An 18,617-nucleotide genomic window follows, 5' to 3' on the forward strand; every position below is an offset into this window, starting at 1 on the left:
CTCGGAGAAAATGAGTTTTTCCTTTGTGAGTGATTATCAGTTGGAGATGTCTTCAGGGTTAGGGTTGGGGACTGGTGTCCATTTCTGCTCTCAGTGCTGGAACTCCATCTGGCTTAGACTGTGTGGTATGCTGCCACAGTCCTAGTGAGTTCATATGTGTACTGGTCCTGCTGTATTCAGAAGGCCTCATTTCCTTGGTGTCTTCCATTCCCTCTAACTCTTAAACAATTTTTCTGCTTCTCCTTTCACAGGGATTTTAAGCCCTGATGGTAGAGATTTGATGATGACATTCCATTTTGGAGCAAGTGTCTTCTTCTCTGCACATTTTTCAGTTGTGAATCTCTGTACTTGTTCTTATCTATTTCAAGAGGAAGCTTCTCTGGTGATGACTGAACAAGACACTTATCTATGGATATAGTAAAATGTTCTTAGGAATCCTTTTTATAGCTATGCTCCTTTAGCAGATTGTTAATATTTGATTGTCACTTAGCAATTCTTTATTTTAGTTGATATTTGCATTAATCTTTGAGCCCCACATCTTTCTCATGTTATGAAATTACCATCTTTCTTTATTTTCTTCTTGTTGTGCTATTTTGTTGATTGACATATGATTGGAATTGAGATATTGTGCTCTGTATTAACATTTATCTATTTTCTTTTTCTTTCTACACATAAATTTATCTACTGCAATGGATTTAAATACCTTCTACACAATGGCATTACTCAATTATATATTTTTACTCTGTCCTTCTGTCTTGGGACTTTTGAATTTTTGACAATGTCTCCAGCTGACTATAAGGAATCTGTTTATAGTGACAGAATATATGTATTTTTATATGTATAGGTGAAGGCATTTTGACTCATGTTTTCAGAGCTCGTCCTTATGACTCCCCCATGATGAAGTGTCAATAGTTAGAGGGGAATGGAAAACAAAGGAAAACACCCATCTCATGGAGTAGTGAGGCAAAGAGAGAAATCAAGAAAAGAGTGGAAATATCAATGCCCCTTTCAAGGACTCACATCCAATAACCTCACCATACCTAACTAGACCCTAGGCTGTAATGTTCCACTATTTCCCAATAATGGCACAAGACACAATGATACATTTGTGTTTAGAGGTCATATTCAAACTACAGCATACTAGTCTTAACTTCAAAGGCTCAGAACTACCTCATAATGCAGAATATATCTAGTCCACCTGTGAGTCCTTAACAATTCCCAACATTCCTAGAATGTTTGAATCTAACATTTCCTTTGAAAAGAAAGGCAAACTCAACTGAGCCCTTATCAAAACCAACTGAACAAAACCCTTATTCTTCTGGCTCTTAAAATTTTTCTGCTTTGTCTTCCTCAGTAATCCCTGAAACTCAGGAACTGGATTGTAGATGTTTCAGTAGGTATTGAGATCCACAGCCTTGTATTTTAATTGCTTGTGGTTTTCTGTAATGGTCTTCATCTCTTGCAAAGAGAAGGTGGAGGGTAAGGATTATCCAATATAAATCAAATAAATTATAGTTAGAGATTATGATGGCTTAGGAAAGTTGTGGTTGAAGGTTCTTCTCCAAGATTCGTGACTTCTCTAGCTTTGAGTATTTGGCCATTTCTAGGACCAGACATGATTCTCTTTTTATTGATCTAGTCTTAAATCCAATTAGAGAGCTGTTGGTCCCTGCCAACATATGTGTGCTACTGTTTTACTAAATGATCAGCCCTGAAAACATATACACACCAGTGCTAAACAAGTTAAATTTATATATATTTTTACCTCTCTCTCTTTCACTCTCTGTCTCTCACTGTCTCTGTCTGTCTCTGTCTCTGTCTCTCTCTCCCTTCTCTCTCTCCCCCCCACCTCTCTCTGTGTGAACTAATGAAAAAGTAGGCAATGACTTTTAAAGATAATAAGGGAGTGTATGGGAGGGCATGCGCTGTGATAGTTTCTTGTGCACTATGTAAAGATTGTCTTATTACTCAAATGCTGATTTCTGTAACAGCAGAGATTTGGGCACAGGCTGGATTTTGATTTTGTTATTTTTATGAAGCATCACCAGTCTCAGTGTTGTGTAAACATATTCTTCATCACCTTCTGATTGGTTTAATAAAGAGTGGAATAGCCTACAGCAAAGCAGGAGAGGCTAGACAGAACTTCCAGGAAGATATAGGAACCGTGGGAAAGAAAGAGAGGCAAGAATTTGCCAGCTAGACATGGAGGAAGTTGGACCTACCAGGTCTTAGTCAAAGGTAACTAGTGGGCCGTGTGGCAGAACTTAAACTAGAGTAAATGAGTTAATTAAGTTACATGAGCTAGTTGGTAAATAGCCTAAACTAAGGCCTAATCTTCCATAAATAAACATAAGTCTCTTGTGTCATTATTCAGGAGATGGCAGATTGAGACTGTCCAGCAATAGGGATGGAGGGAGGAAGTAGAACGTGGGAATGTTGAAAAATGTTTAAAAATTTAAAATCAAATATTCTATGTATTTTTAACAATTACTCGTGACATACCTGACAAATATTCCAGTTCAAAAGAGAGATATGTCAAATTTAATGCTCAGACTTCAAAGTTCAAATATGATTATTTTTGTTTATCTAAAAGAGACTATTTTCTTATAACTTATTAAATTTAAAGGATAGTTTCATATTTTCTCTTTTGAGCTAAAAGACCATGAGAATTAAAACAGAATCATATTTAACCCAATGATTCATCTATTCTGTTTTTAAAAAATGTCTGCTGATGTTCAAACTAACCCAGTATCCTTTCTGTCTTTCACTTTCAATACTGTAGCTCAGTCCAGATACTGTTATTATTTCAAGTTCAAGTTATTGGAGAAACATTACAACTGATTGCTTCCTTCTCTTGTTAACTATTTTTAATGTGCCAATGGCATCTATCTCATTACAGTGTAGCCATAGCACATGAGTCCTGTTCTCCATCCTCTTCCAAACCTTCCATGGCTCTTTTCTACTCTGCACTCATTATCTGTAGCTCACTCTTGTGTTCATTACCTTTTGTCTTCTTTTCCCTCACAGTCACCAAAAATTTGTGTCTCCTCTGTCTTGGATCCCATTTACCCAGATACCTGGATATTATTATTCCTACCTTCTGTGGATATTAAACAGAATTTTACCCTTGCAGAGGATCCTTTTCCTAATATCTTATTAAAAGCTCCACCATCCAATTTCTTTGAATTAGTTTTCTCTTTAATTCTATATATGATTAATTAGTGTTGTATTTTACTCTTTCTCCAAATACAATGCAATCTCTAGGACAGTAGGCATTTGTCTGTTTTATTCATGTCTCTATATCCAGAATATAGAAAGGTATCTAAAGGACCTGGGGGCATGGCTAAACACAGGAGAGAACTTACAGGACACCGGTTTAATTCTGATTATCTACATGGCCCTCTAAATTGTCTATAGCTCTACTTGTGGGGAAAGTCTGATAACATCTTCTGGCCTCCATGAGACCAAGCATGCAGGAAGTACACAAGCATACCTGTAGACAAAATACGAATTTACACAAAATAATATTGAACTAAAAAAGTAAAAGTATCTAAAACATTATGAGTGCCAAAACATCAAGGGCATAAACTAAGTTATTATCACTTTGATATTTATGATGAACTGATGCTGCTTTGAACCAGTTCTAAATTGATGCATGTTTAGGTTATCTGTGGTTATGTATTGTTAATACACCATTGTAACATTTCCTGGAAGTGGAATCATTGTATGAAGGACTGATGGCAATTTTCAGAGCAGAGTCATGCGACTGAAGAGCATATCCCATGAAGAAAGATGCACAAGCTACCATGAGTACTGTTTTCCATAATGCTTTCTCAGACAATATGAACATTTGGAATTCCATTGTTTTACATCTTGCAATATCTCTTTCTCTATCAGACATTGGGTATTTGAAGGGCTTTATCAGCAACAGTGCATACCCTGCTGGGATATCTAGGGACATTTCTAAGAATTCCTAGCACAGAGTTATTATTTCATATTTATATGCAATAGAAACAAATGTTGATTTGCAGGATACTCTGAGCAGTTACACCTCCTAGTTGGATGCAAAAAGTAGTAATATGGACAGGAAAATACTGACCTACTGCCGTTTGAATAAAGATCTTTTCAGTACTAGTAAGATAGTTTAGCAGGTAAAGACACTTGTCACCATGCCTTGTATTGCAAACTCAATTTCTGAGACTCAAATGGTCAAAGGAGTAAACCAACTCCTGGATGTTGACCTCTGGTTTTTGCAGGTGACATTCTGGCATGGATATATATGGATACTTTTTAATTTTCCATCTCTTTCTCTGTCTCTGTCTCTGCCTCTGCCTCGGCCGGCCTATGCACACTGAACTGTGATGGTGTCAAGACTGGGACGAGCTGGGAGATAACTTCATCACAATGGCTTGCCATTTCACCTTTATTACGCCATAATAAGAGGCGTCAAAGACCTGCTCCGGTTTTCCTACTTGTGAGGCCCTATCAAGAAGATTTCATCCCTGAGCCCAAGCAGTCCTAACCAGGCAGTAGAACTGCCACTACCTTGACCCTGGATATGCCAGACCTCCAGGAACTTTGAAAAGAAATATCTTTTATTTATAAACTACTGGGTTGGGAACACTTTTAGTGTGGCTGCCTGAAGAGATCAAGGCAACACTATAAAAAATAATTATCTTTGCTGGAGGAGGATTCTTGCAGCTCCTCTGTCATTCAGCGATTAGTGAATTTCCTGATAAGAGCAGATTCTGCCATCTCTTAGGAAGCTGTAGACAGTGTGGAGTGTGCTGCTTTTCAGCTCGTCTCCCAGAAACCTTTTGAACGGAAGACTATTTGCTTTGGCTCTGACACTGACAAGCCCCCTTCCTGTGCTCTTGTTGGACTTTTCTGGCTATATTCATAAAATAGGGAGTCTATCTCATGGTGGATATTAGGTTCCTCTGTGTGATAACTTATGATTTTAATGAAGTTTTGCTAATCCCTAAAACATGTGTCCTTTGTGTCTGGTCCTTCTCATCTCCCTGGGATATATTTTTTTTTCCATCTAGACATTAATACTTCCTTGTCAATGTAGTTCAGATTTCTTTTGTGCTCTATAAATGGATGATCACATATAAATTTGAAATTATATTTCAAAACTGTGTTTCCTTCATGGCTTTACAAGTAAAACATTGTCTCCTGTTGTAATGAGCACTATGATTGACTCCAAGCAGGGAGTAGTCATGATATGGAAGTATGGCTTTGTATGAACTCCTGCTTTTTCAAGTTATTGAGAAGGAGCAGGCTAATCCTAAAGCAGCTTTCCCTGCCATCTTAGGCTCTGCACAACCTTGCATAATTGGCAAGATCTCAGAGTTTGTCATTTTGTAGGTTACTTGTAATACTGAAAATTATAACATTTTATAGTTATAATCATTTGTTAATTTATATTAGAGTGGTTAGTCATGTGCGTCAAAAGAGATAAAACTATTTTTTTTTCTTGGTTTTTGAGACAGGGTTTCTCTGTATAGCCCTGGCTGTCCTGGAACTCACTCTGTAGACCAGGCTGGCCTCGAACTCAGAAATCCACCTGCCTCTGCCTCCCAAGTGCTGGGATTAAAGGCGTGCGCCACCACCGCCCGGCTAAAACTATTTTTTTTAATATTTTTTTATATTGTACCGGGTATGAAACACAGGGCCTGACACATATCTGAAAAGTATTTTACCACTGAATTCCATTCCAGGGTCAGGAAAACAATGTCCAAACTTCAAAATAATTTAAGCTAAAGGAGTGATTGTCTTTTAAATTATTTTAATATATGGGTTATTGTAATATACTCAATATATGGATTTCAGGATGAATGCTAGATCATTAATCTACTTCTGTATATATCCTGTTGCAAGTCACATACCCTGTATAATATAGTTTTGAAAAATTCTACTGCACACTCGTGAGAGGAGAATATAACATCTCACAATTATTGTAAACATGACTTTGACATCCTTAGTCAGCTGCCCTACTGAGTACTCTCAGTATATTCCCGAATATGCAAAAGCTTACCAAGGAACAAAACTGGAAAGTAGATTTTATTAGTTTTAGGTCTTAGTTTCTCTTCCTGTTGTTGTGTTAAAATACCCTGATAAAAGCAAAAAGAGTGGTTAGCTCAGAGTTCCAGATTACAGTCTTGGGGGAAGTCAATGGAATGGGAATGTAAAACAACCAGTCACATTATACCCATAGGTACCACAGTTTTGAGAGACAAAGAGAGAGAGAGAGAGAGAGAGAGAGAGAGAGAGAATTTATACATGCATATATGCATACTACTGCTTTTTCTACTTTTCAACTCAGGAGCCTTAGAACAGTGCTTCCCACAGTGAATGGGTTTTCTCACTTGAGTTACCATACTCAAGAGAATCCCCGCAACACACATACCCAAAGGCAAACCTAATTTAGGCCTTTATTCATTAAATATTCATTAAACTCCCATCCCAGGTGATTGTGTCATTCAACAACAGCAACACCTGACCATGAAACCATGTAACACACGCACCAGATGCCTGAAAAGAACCCGTGAAGTATGCTTCATGCTTTGAATTGTTTACTCTTTATTGACTGATATCCATACACGAATATCAAACCATATCCATGGATCTCTGAATGAAAGCAGATATTAATTCAAGATCTAGTAACATAAGAACTCATTCTTTGGGACTGAGTAAAACTTATGATGTGTCATCACAATTTTCCAGGGTGCTGGTTTGCCTGAAGTTTTGTTTTGGGAAAGTGAAGAAGTCTTTTCCTCACTCTTTTAAAATTTTCTATGATGCTTATAAGTTTTTACAGTAAGTAAATCTGTTAAATATAGTGCTTTGGTTTTTAATGGCCACCTGTATTAGCTACCTAAGGGTTACCATCACAAATTACTATGAAAATTGTTTTAAAATGTTAGAAATATATATTTCTGAGGTACTGATGGCCAGAATCACACAACTAAAGGGAGGTTCTAGCTCAGTTAGTTCTTCCTGAAGGAAGTGATCTAATTCATGCCCCTCTCCTAGTCTTTGATGGTCTCACCCAATGCATGGAATTTCCAAGGCTATAGACAGATATTTAACTGTCTATATGGCTTTGTCCTTAGTGTGTCTGTATCATAAGTCTTCCTCTCTTTTCTCTTAGAAGATTAAAGATTGCATATGTCAGTCTATCCACCCCAAATCTGATATCTCTTATCATAAAATGTAGTGTTACAAAGGTCAAGAATCTATTTCCAAATAGATCTTTTTATACATATAAAATGACATTTTTGGCAGGAGAGGCACAAAACAGACCATTTCTCAGAATTCACAACCATAGTATAGTCTTATTTTCCATGGTAATATTTGCATAAATATAATATGAATATCACTTCTAATATTTTGTCTGAAGGGTGAGAGTTGTTTTATTTTGAAATATTTATGATTTTTTAACTAGGTATTCCAATTCCTAGTGAATAAAAAAGTTACTTTATGTATGCAACCACTGCCTCTAATAGGACAGGAAAGATGGCCTACCCCATGGATTACATAGATTACAAAGTCAATTGCTGGCAAACAAAGAACTTAAAAACTGCAAGAAACTTCCATTTGGTAATAATTCATCCCCTAGTGATTTTGCCTGATGTAAGAATTTGGTATGAGAGCTATAACCCTATAGTGAAATCTGATGGAGAAGAATTCTTGTACTTGGCTTCCTGGCCTGGGGATAGAAAAAATAGAGGCTTTAAGTAAACGTGTCATCTGAGATTCTTTATGAAAATATCCAGGCAGATGCTGCTCTGTGGTCTTGGTGACTCAGGGAACTGAAAACAAAGCCTAGCAGCCCACATGGCAAAGACACATACAAACACACCTATGTAAATAACTAGCTTGACCTAATAGCCCTGTTTTATTACCAGTCGTATTCTTTAAGATCATTATGGTCACAAAGGGGATAGGCTGTCAAAATGAAGTTAAATATTTTAAATAGGCCAAGAAGATTTGTTGGTGTCTCCTGTAATCCTCTGGTTTGTGTTACTGGATCTTTAATTCTCTTTGTGCTATTTTTTAATATTTTAATCTGTAAAAAAAAGGGGGGAGCAATACAGTGTTCCCACCCCCCCAAAAAAACAGATGAATTTAAAATGTTACAATGCCCAACAAAAAGTCAGTATCATATCTTTTACAGGCTCATTTTAATATGTCCCATTGCACACATCCCTGCTCTTTGAGTTCTCTTTTGAAGATATAAGGTTTTATGAGTCCATCGTTTATTAATAGTTGACTAACTACATCCTATGTTAAAGTGAATAAAATATAAAAATTTCACCTGTGTGTCTATTAAGTATTTGTAAAATACAAGGTATCAAGAAACTTTGAATGTAGATTCTCTGAGTTTTCTATGAGACACAATCTCATAGCAGACTTGCTGGTCCTCTGTCTCTTAGAATCTTTCTGCCCCATCTTGTGGTGTCCCCGGGGAATGTGGCATGGGACTTGTGTGGTAGATGTATCTACTGGGGCTGGGTCCAACATGAGGAGCAGTTTTCTGTATTTTGACCATCTGAGGTTTTCTGTTAATCGTCTCTGCTGCAAAGAGAGGCCTTTCCTTTCCTTTCCTTCAATTTCCATTTGGAGTTCCTGCCTTGACTTCCCAAGATGATAGACTATGAATTGGACTCTGGTGACAAATAGGTTGATTTTTACAGCAAAAGAAAGTAACTAGAATAGAGGCATATGTAGCAGAGGCTGGGCTAGTTGATCATCAATGGGAGGAGAGGTCCTTGGTCCTGTGAAGGTTCTATGCCCCATTGTAGTTGAATACCAGGGCCAGGAAGAAGGAGAGGGTGGGTAGGTGAGCAGGAGGGGGGGAGAGAATAGGTTTTTTTTTTCCAGAGGGGAAACCGGGAAAGGGGTTATCATTTGTAATGTAAATAAAGAAGATATCTAATAAAAAATAAATTAAAAAAATAAAAGACATTCACATATTCTTCACTCTATCTCAAAAAAAAAATACTCCCTACTTCTCAAGATTCTTAGGAAGTGTCTTAGGGTTTCATTGCTGTGAAAAGACAACATGACCATGGCAACCCTTAGAATGGAAAATATTTAAGTGGTACTGGCTTACAGTTTCCAAGTTCATTATAGTCATAGCAGGAAACATGACTATGTGCAGGTGGGCATTGTGCTGGAGAAGGAGGTGAGAGCTCTACATCTTCCTCTGAAGGCAGCAGGGGACTGTGTCCCATCCTGGGCGTAGAGTGAGCACATATATGACCTAAAAGCCCACCTCCAAACTGACATATTTCCTCCAACTAGGCCACACCTACTTCAACAAGGCCATACCTCTTAATACTGCTTTTCCCTGTGGGCCACACACTCAAACATGAATCTATCAGGGTCATTCTTATTCAAGCCACCACAGGAAGTAAATTGCATAACAAGGGCTTAATATAATACCTAGAAGACTTTTAAAAAATGTATCATTAAATGATGTTTGTCATGCAGTGATTTGTGAATATGTTGAGTTAGTTACATTTCTCAGTGATTTGATAAAAAATCTGATTGGAAACCAGAATGAAGAAGCTGGCCCTGGGTTGGAGGCAGAAAACCTATAATGGTGGGTATGGCATGGTGTCAGAGTATGTGGTGGCTGCTCGCATCACATCGAAGCAGAAATACAACATTCCCCGTGCTTTTTAAATTGCTTTTCTTACTGAGTCTAGGCTGTTAGCCTCGGAGGGGTACCCCTGTGTTCAAGATGGTTCTTCTCTCATCAGCTACAGCTTTTTGGAAGTTCTTCGCATACACAAGCAGAGTGTGTATTCTAGAGGATTTTAAATAAAGTCAGGTAAATAACAAAGATGAAGCATCATAATACAGAACACTGAGATGGATTCATCCCTAATAAGTCACAAATTTCCTGTCTGTGCCTCTTTTCTGTTTACCTAATTCAATGTCATTCAGGTATTTCTTGATTTTTATTCACAGAACATTACTCAAACCAATATAATACAAGATTTCTGTAGTTCATGTGGCAGAAGACAAAAAAAAAATCACTTTGCTAACAGAGGTGAATAGAATTGAAATTTAATAAAATTATGACTGATCCTTTGTGGAGATTTTTCTACTATTACCACATGTATGCATTTCAGGAGAAATGAAGGTTAAAAGTCAACTAATGCTAATACTTTTCATTACAATCCATTAGCCCTTTCAGGTTAAAAGTAGTTTTTATATTACAAAATGTAATCAGGAGGCATTTGGTGTGAATAATTGATTGGTAGGATTAGAAATATAGATACAAGAGGGGAAATGTGGTTATAATTTTCCTTTTAAAGGTTAAATTCTGTATTATTTTAACATTTGTAATTTAATTAAATTGTAATTACATAAGCTCACAAACCAACATATATCTGGGTATTCCACAGGTGTGTAAATATTTTAATTGTAACTCCTTGGTGAGAAATCAGTGATATTTTAACACATTTTATACACACACACAAAACTTAAGAAAATGTTTTTCCAAAAAAGTTTGTCAAAATAATTATATAATGCTTCAAATTATTTCTATTATTTAGAAACCATTAGATTCATCATGTCTGAGGATTTTTCATGATTTATTTGCATATTTTCAAATGTGTTATGCATCTATGTTTAATGTCTCTCAGAATACTTCTAATCTACCAGAACTGGAGCTTAGCTAAAAGCACAGACCCAGGGGTATTTACTTGCTAGTTACACCACATACTACCCTTGCTATTGGTTTTCATTTTAAGCTACAATAAGCAGTCAAATATAATCTAAAATTTAGTCTAATTAGCCTGCAGACCAAGTACTGAGGAAATAGGATAAGGTGGTAGTACCTTCAGAAAGGAATTGCTAAACAGTTTGAATTGGCCCTTTTCCTCATGACCACAGAAGTTTCTCAGTTCTCATCTTACTGTACTGATTAGTGGCATTTGACACACTTGTCCAATCCTTCTTCATTGAAATGAATCTTTCCCTTGGCCTTTAGAGCATATATGTGTGTGTGGTGGTCTCTTGCTCTCTCCTTCATTTTCCTGGCTTCCTCTTCTCTTCTCCTTCCATGAGTTAGGCTCATATCCCCCAACTGCTAAACTTTAGCCAATTCAACAGTCAGTCTCCATCTGTCCTTATTCCAAGTGATTTTATCTTTAATGCAGCTTTTAATTCCTATTCAGGCAACTTCAGGATAGAAATCTCATAAACTGGATTCCTTGCTAAAATCCACTCTCATACACTAAGCCATTTACTCAGATTTCTTCATGGGTCTTTACACATCTGATTTTTATCTGCTCATTAATTCCAAACTTTAAAATTGTAAATTCCCAATTTGAAATCCTACCCTCATTCTCGAACTTTGTAACTTGAAAGTAACACAGTCTTAGAAAAATACTCATTTCTGCACATCATACATGATGACCTCTGCATCAGTGGTCATGTCAGTCATGAGGATTTTTCATGTCACAGTCACAGATATCTTCATGCCTAGCATAATGACTGCATATTAAAGCACATCCCATGAGATGATCTTCATGTTACACATGGTGATTTGCATGTCACAGTCATGACAATCTCCATGTCATAGTCACACGCAATCTCTGTGATCTTTAAGTCATGGTGCTCTGTGCCTGTCTCTTGTGCTGTTAGCCAGTCTTTCTGGGTTCAGGCTCATGGCTGCCTCCTCACTTCTGCCTTGCACTGTCTCCTTACAGCACTTGCTTTTGCCTGAGTGCATCATCTTGCTTCTTTCTCTTATTGCCTGGATTCTCATTCCAGTGAGACAAACACAGCGATACACTAAACTCTTGAGAAGAGGCAGATCCACAGGATTACCCATAATTTATGAGTCCATTGTCTGTATCGCCAAGTGTTGCATTTCTTATTTATTTTACAATCTTACACTATTTATGAGGTCTGAAGCACTTGGTAAGTCTGTAAATGTGGTAGCTCATCTCATCTACTGCTTCAGAAAACATTTCTGTGTATGTCTTAGTTACTTTTCAATTGCTGTGAAGAAATACCATGACCAAGATAACTTATAAAAGAAAGGATTTAACTGGGGCCTTGCTTACAGTTTCAGCTAATGAGTTTATTACCATCATGTCGGGAAGGTCCACAGGAGCAAACAATCATTGGAGCAGTAACTGAGAGCTTAAACTTTGCAACAGAGAAATACACATACACAGAGACAGACAGATACAGAGCCACATACACACACATACACACCCACATACACACATACACGGGGGGGGGGGAGCAGAATCAGAAAGACAGAGATATACTGGGACTGATGTGGACTTTTGATACTTAAAAGCCCACCTCCAGTAATATACCTCTTCCAATACATCCACACCTCCTAATGCTTCCCCAAATTTTACACCACCTATGGAAAAAGCCAGGAGACCAGGAGAGGGAAATGGCTAGATTGTAAATAAATAAAATAATTTTAAAAAGAAATGAAATAAAACATAGAAAAATAAACACCAAAATGACACACTTCATCCAATAAGATCTTTCCACACCATTTTATTTTGTTCTCAGTACCAAAGGAAGACCAACAATTCCAGAACCCTGTGATTGCTTACAGTACTACCTCCTGACTTATAGTGTCATGCTGTAAAAAAGAGAAAAAAAAATCCAATGTGTTTAGGCACTCAAAATTCTGGCACTAGTCTTGAACTTCAGCCAGTATAAACGAATAGCTTTAAGATAGTAACTATTTCACAAAATTAATTAATTGGAATTCGCCAGCCAGATGACACCAGTGCCAGAGTCCACAAAACTAAGCATAGCTGTAGGTCAGTGTCTGACCACACCAGGGAGGAGAAAAGAGTAAAAAAAACCAAAAACACCCCCCCCAAAAAAAAAACCCAACAACAACAAGAAAAAAAAACAAAACAGGTCTAAGAACTGAGAGGAGAGTTTTTTAAAAATAGCGAATTCCTGTGTTTTTGAATCCTATGTAATATCTAATTATTTCATCATGTCTGCCTTGTCCCAGATAGCAGAGGCAAGTGTGCTTTTCTTGGTATCCTTCATAACCCATGATAATCTCAGTGCAAGTTTCCTCACAGAGTACTGTGTACCACCCAGTTACCCTTCAATGGAGCCAAGGTTCTGAATTCTTCAATCAGTGACTCCAGCCAGGGCTCCTCCCTCTGGCTCCCATTCCTTCCCACCAAGCCACAATACTGTGCTGATTTGTGTTGATTCTATGTGTACTTCTGGCTGTAAGTTCATATCTGGATCCAAAGAGTGAGATCTGTTCAGACTCCACAGGCTGATAAACTTCATCATCTTGAAGTGCACTGGCATAGTTACTATTTCCAAGAACCCTGAAAGTATGAAACATGCATTACACATTTATGGAGTATGGCATTCATCACTAGGAGAACATCCATATCCTGCATGCAAGTCTAGATTTGGTTTGCTTTCTTGGGGAAAAAAAAAAAAAAACAGGACAATAGAAGTCTCCATTTCCGTTTAATAATAATATTTAATTTGATTTTCTCAAAAAATTATTTTCAAAATGAAAACATATAAGAGTGAGGAGATAAAATATCCTACTGAAATAAATTTAACACATCTTACCACATCTTTCCATTGGTTCCAAGTAACACAGTGAGGCTTCCAAAACAAATGCTGTGTGTAAGAGCTAATGATGATAAAATTATGTTGTTTTTTTTTGTGTCTAACCGAACCAAGTAGAAAATGCAAGTAGCAAAGAACGCTTAGGAATTGGTTCCTACGTGAGGAATAACCACCTTAGAGCCCTGTGAACTTCAAGAGCTGTAATACTGCTGTTATTGTGGATATGAGTCTTGTGTTTACACCGTCAAAGCTGACATAGCAACTCAAAGAAAAACAAGAACTTCTATTCATCAAGACACAAAACTCTCTGCGTAGTACTAAATAAAGTCAATGAACAAGTGTGGTGGGAAATTTCAAAGAGATTTGAAAATGTGACTCCTTGTAGCATGTCAATTCCTTTCTCTCAGCTATACACCCCTAGAGACTGAAACTGTCAGAAAGTAAAGGGTGAAAAGCCATGCTTGTATAATATCTCTTAGGCTCATCAAAAAAGGATGTCATATTCAGGAGAATTTTTTTTTTCTGAGACAAGGTTTCTCTGTGTAGCCCTGGCTGTCCTGGAACTCACTCTGTAGACCATGCTGGCCTCGAACTCAGAAATCCGCTTGCCTCTGCCTCCCAAGTGCTGGGATTAAAGGCGTGCGCCACCACCACCTGGCGAGAAATTTTTTTTATTAATCACTCCATACATTTATATCTCAAATGATATCCCACTTCCTGGTTACCTCTCTTCAAGTTCCCCATCTCACAACCTCCCTCTCCTCTCTGCCCTTTGCCTCTATGAGGGTGCTTTCCCAATCACCCAACCTTCTCCGGACTCAACCGTCCAGCATCACCTTATGCCAGGGCATCAAACCTTAACAGGACCAAGGGCCTCTCCTCCCATTGATGTCAGACAAGGCCACTCTCTGCTACCTGTGTTCTGGAGCCATGAATCCCTCCCTGTACACTCCTTGCTTGGTGGTCTAGTCCCTGGGAGCACTAGGTGGTCCGGACAGCTGATGTTGTTCTTCCTATGGGATTAAAATACCCCTCAGCTCCCCCAGTCCTTCTGCTAGCTCCCCTGCCAGGGTGCCTGAGGTCATTCTGATGGTTGGCTCCAAGCATCCACATTTGTATTGGTCAAGTGCTGGCTGAACCTCCCAAGGAGCAATCATACGAGGTTCCTGTCAACAAGTGCCTCTTGGCAAGGGCATCAGTGTCGGGTTTGGTGTCTGCAGACAGGATGAATCTCCAGGTGGGGCAATACTCGGATGGTCCATCCTTCAGTCTCTGCTCCAGTTTTTGTCCCAGTTCTTCCTTTATATAAGAACATTTCTGAGTTAAAATCTTTGAGATTGGTGTGTGGCCCTGTCCCATGACTGGGGGGCCGTGCCTATCTACTGGAGGTAGTCTCTACAGGTTCTATATCCAGTTCTCTACTAAAATCATCACTGTTGAGTCCTGGGAGCCTCTCTTTTGTTTCCTGGTGTCTGAGACCCTCCAGTGGGTATCCCAGTTTTCAGGAGAAATTTTTATCCATCAATGAAATGTAAAAATCTTGGACCAGAGAAGGGGGAACCAGCTTTGTCCCTTGACTTTTTTGATGTCTTTGAAAGAGAACATGGTTGCTAGGTACCCAGGAATGAGTGGCACCTTTGAGATATGCAAAATGTCTCTGTTCTAGAGATTCCAGCCTCAGAACAAGAAATGGAGCTCTTTGCAAGAGAAATAAAGTTGCCTTTCCTGAGGGGCCACATAAAGATCAGGAGAAGAGACAAGGGACAGGTTGGTTTTTTGTTGTTGTTGTTGTGTTGTTTTGTTTTGTTTTTAAAGTCTCCTAAGTCCTGGTCTTGCTAGTGTGAATACAGGGAATTCCCTCCACTTTAAACAATGGATTCCTTAGCAGTGGATTCCTTAGCACTGTATCCTTGACAACCAGCAGCTTTAGTATACACCAAGTGCTTCCTTTACTAAAAGTTTAAAGACTCTCCTTGGAACATGTACTTTGTTACTGATTTTGACTAGAACATATGTGATTTTCTTTTGTAGAAAAGAGTGCTATGGTTTTGCTTTCTATAGATTATAGTTTGAAACCATCTAAAATAAGGAGTTGCTACTTATTGTCTTTCTTTAGTAAAGTTACAGTTACTGTTTGGCAAACAGTCTAAGAATGACAAAAGATCAGATAGTCTAATTTTATTTATTGTATGAAAATATACAACTTAGAAAAGTAAAACTCTTAATAAACTGAGTCATATAATTTATGATCATTGTAATAAGAACAACACATCTCATGCATTGTCCAACTACATTCAGTCTCATTATACATCTATCACTCTATCATTATATGCTGTACAACCACACTTGCTAAAGAATTAATTTCCCCCTGGGCAGTGGCAGTGCACGCCTTTAATTCCATGTGCTACCTGCAGAGGCAGGCAGATTTCTGAGTTTGAGGCCAGCCTGGTCTTTAGAGTGAGTTCCAGAACAGCCAGGGCTTCACAGAGAAACCTTGTCTAGAAAAACCAAACCAAACCAAAACAAAACAAAAAACAAAAAAAAGGGGGGGGGGATTAATTTTCCACTCAAACAGAACCAGAATAGAACAATGGACAGTTTAATGTGTTTTAGCTCAAACATTATCTTGAAGATTTCAGATAGAAAATAATAGCATAAGACAAATTTTGTGTCTTAATGAGGAAATGACTTGTATCAATCAGGTTGAAATACAGTCTTTATTCTCCTTAATAGCAGAAAGGCTAGATTTTTCTTACTTAACATTCACATGCTGTAGGTAATGCCAGGGAACAAAACCAATATGAATAAATAATCTCAGATGATAGTTTTCCAAGATTAAACTTCTAGACACACAAGGAAGATGGTTCGTTTAAAACATCTCCCAACATTTTGGCAACATATCATAGTCTGTAGTCCATTATTACTAACCAATAATATTCTTTCATTCATGTTCATTCCAGTGGTCTGGAGTAGAAGAATGGCGAACTCAAAGGATAAGAAACAAAGGATTCTTTGATTTGCTTTAAATGTTCACAGTGTGTGATGCTTCTGCTTAATTGTGATTTTAGATATTATGTCTAGGATATAGGAAAATACTCACAAGGAATTCTCAAGGAGTACTTAACTTGCTTCTATTTATTTGTCTATCAGTCATCTATCATTTGTATATCTATAATCTACCTACCTATCACATATTAATATTTAGAGCAAGTTCACTTTATTATTACAACCAATACACCAGAAATTCCCCTTCAACTTTCACATAATGCAAGTATGCTTTTGAACAGAGGTCTGCCATCAAAGCAACAAGCCTTGTTAGGATTGACCTATTTCTTCACGTGTCTTTTGTTTAAACAGTTCTCTAGGGTTCAATTAAATAATAATTTGAGACAGTTTTGAAATGTAAATATAGCCAATACTAATGCTCAATGTTTCTATGCATAGTTACTCATTTATTTTTATAATTTAATCAAAGAAGAGCAATGTCTCAGCTAGTACTAAGACTGATTTTCACCATTATTTGTGATCTTAGTTTCCAATATTCCTCAATACAATCTCTATGTGCTGTCTGACTTCCAGCAAGCCTTTTACTTAAGAGAGTACCAGATGTGATACATAATCTGACAACTTTTGTTTGGTTTTTGGAAAAATTAAGAAATAATTTAAGCATCTATATTAGCATGCAATACAAATTAGAAGCTTAGTACTAATGCCTTTCCTTCTTTCTGTTTTTATGTTTGAAATGCTTATGCTGCTTCTACAATTAAGAAAACAGTACACTGGCTGCAACAGCAGTAGGCAAGTGACTGCCTAGCATGTGCCAGGCCACAAATTCAAGTCTCAGCAGAAACACAAAAAAGCATCATATTGCAACAGAAGAGAATGTAAAGTCTAATGATTAAGACTTGGATATTTTGGGTAAATCAATTTTATTCTTTAAAGTTTCTCCCAATTTGCAGAATGTATCCATACTACTCATTGAACCTAGTAGTTATTAGCTATTAAACAGCAAAACACATTGTATATGGTATAAGTATGCTATAGAATATGTGTTTAATGATTTATCCACTTTCATGTTACTAGATTTACAGAATTAAACTGCAGACTGTTAGATTATAAAGTGATTATATAATTTGATGTCATAACCAGTAGCATCATGATAAGATTTAATGTTATTTCACTTTAATTGCTGGCATATATATATATATATATACATATATATATATATATGTATATATATATATATATATAACTGGTTGTTCAATCATGAATATTTTGTAAATGAAAGAAGTCATGAATGATGTATCAGTATATATATGCATGAGATGGGGGAATTAGCAAAGGAATTTAGGATAACCTGGGGATAAAAAGAAGACAATAAGATCATTATATGTTATTTATTAATAGTATGTTTGTAATTCCTTTGTAATATATTTCAATGCAACCTGTTCCCTTATTTTAAAACCTGCCTAAACTTAGTCAAGTGCTTCACTCAAGGGTTTTTAAACACATTGTCTACTCAATGCTCAACCCACATTACTGAATCAGGTATAATTCTATTAAACTGTTTGCCTCAGAATTTGGTTGTGACAAGCTCTTTGGCTTCCTTACCATTACCTCTAAGGAAGCTTCGATCCTCATAAAGAACCCTTGAGGTGAATATTGAGGAGCAAGAAATTTCCAAGAGAGGATTTTCATTTCCTTGCTTCCTCCCCCACTTTCCCCCTCCCCCCTTTCAGGAGAGAAAGTAGAAGAGAAGGAAAGGAGTAAACAATGGATGGTCAATGATATATGAAGTGTCCTGTGAAGAAAAATAGTCTGTGCAGCTGTGGATACAATCAGGGAAGCACTCAATAAAGGAACCTAGGACTAGGGACATAGGACAGGAGGGAGGGAAATAAAAAGATAGGGATGAAAAATGAGATAAGAAACAGACCACAATGCTTTTCTCTGCATAAGACCTCATCCAAGACTTTCTGGTTTTGGTGTTTTTTTTTTTTTTTTTT

At 37.3% G+C, this 18,617-nt stretch overlaps 1 long non-coding RNA gene across 3 annotated transcripts in view; it reads left to right on the forward strand.

The window, feature by feature from the left end:
* LOC116080016 overlaps positions 1–18,617 on the forward strand; it is a 35,335-nt gene that overhangs the window by 14,710 nt on the left and 2,008 nt on the right. For all 3 annotated transcript variants that reach the window (XR_004114281.1, XR_004114282.1, XR_004114283.1), the window contains one exon: positions 17,380–17,529. This is a non-coding gene — a long non-coding RNA (uncharacterized LOC116080016). The remainder of the gene's footprint in view (positions 1–17,379; positions 17,530–18,617) is intronic.

Source organism: Mastomys coucha, unplaced genomic scaffold, assembly GCF_008632895.1.
Source record: "Mastomys coucha isolate ucsf_1 unplaced genomic scaffold, UCSF_Mcou_1 pScaffold6, whole genome shotgun sequence".
Lineage (NCBI taxonomy): Eukaryota > Metazoa > Chordata > Mammalia > Rodentia > Muridae > Mastomys > Mastomys coucha.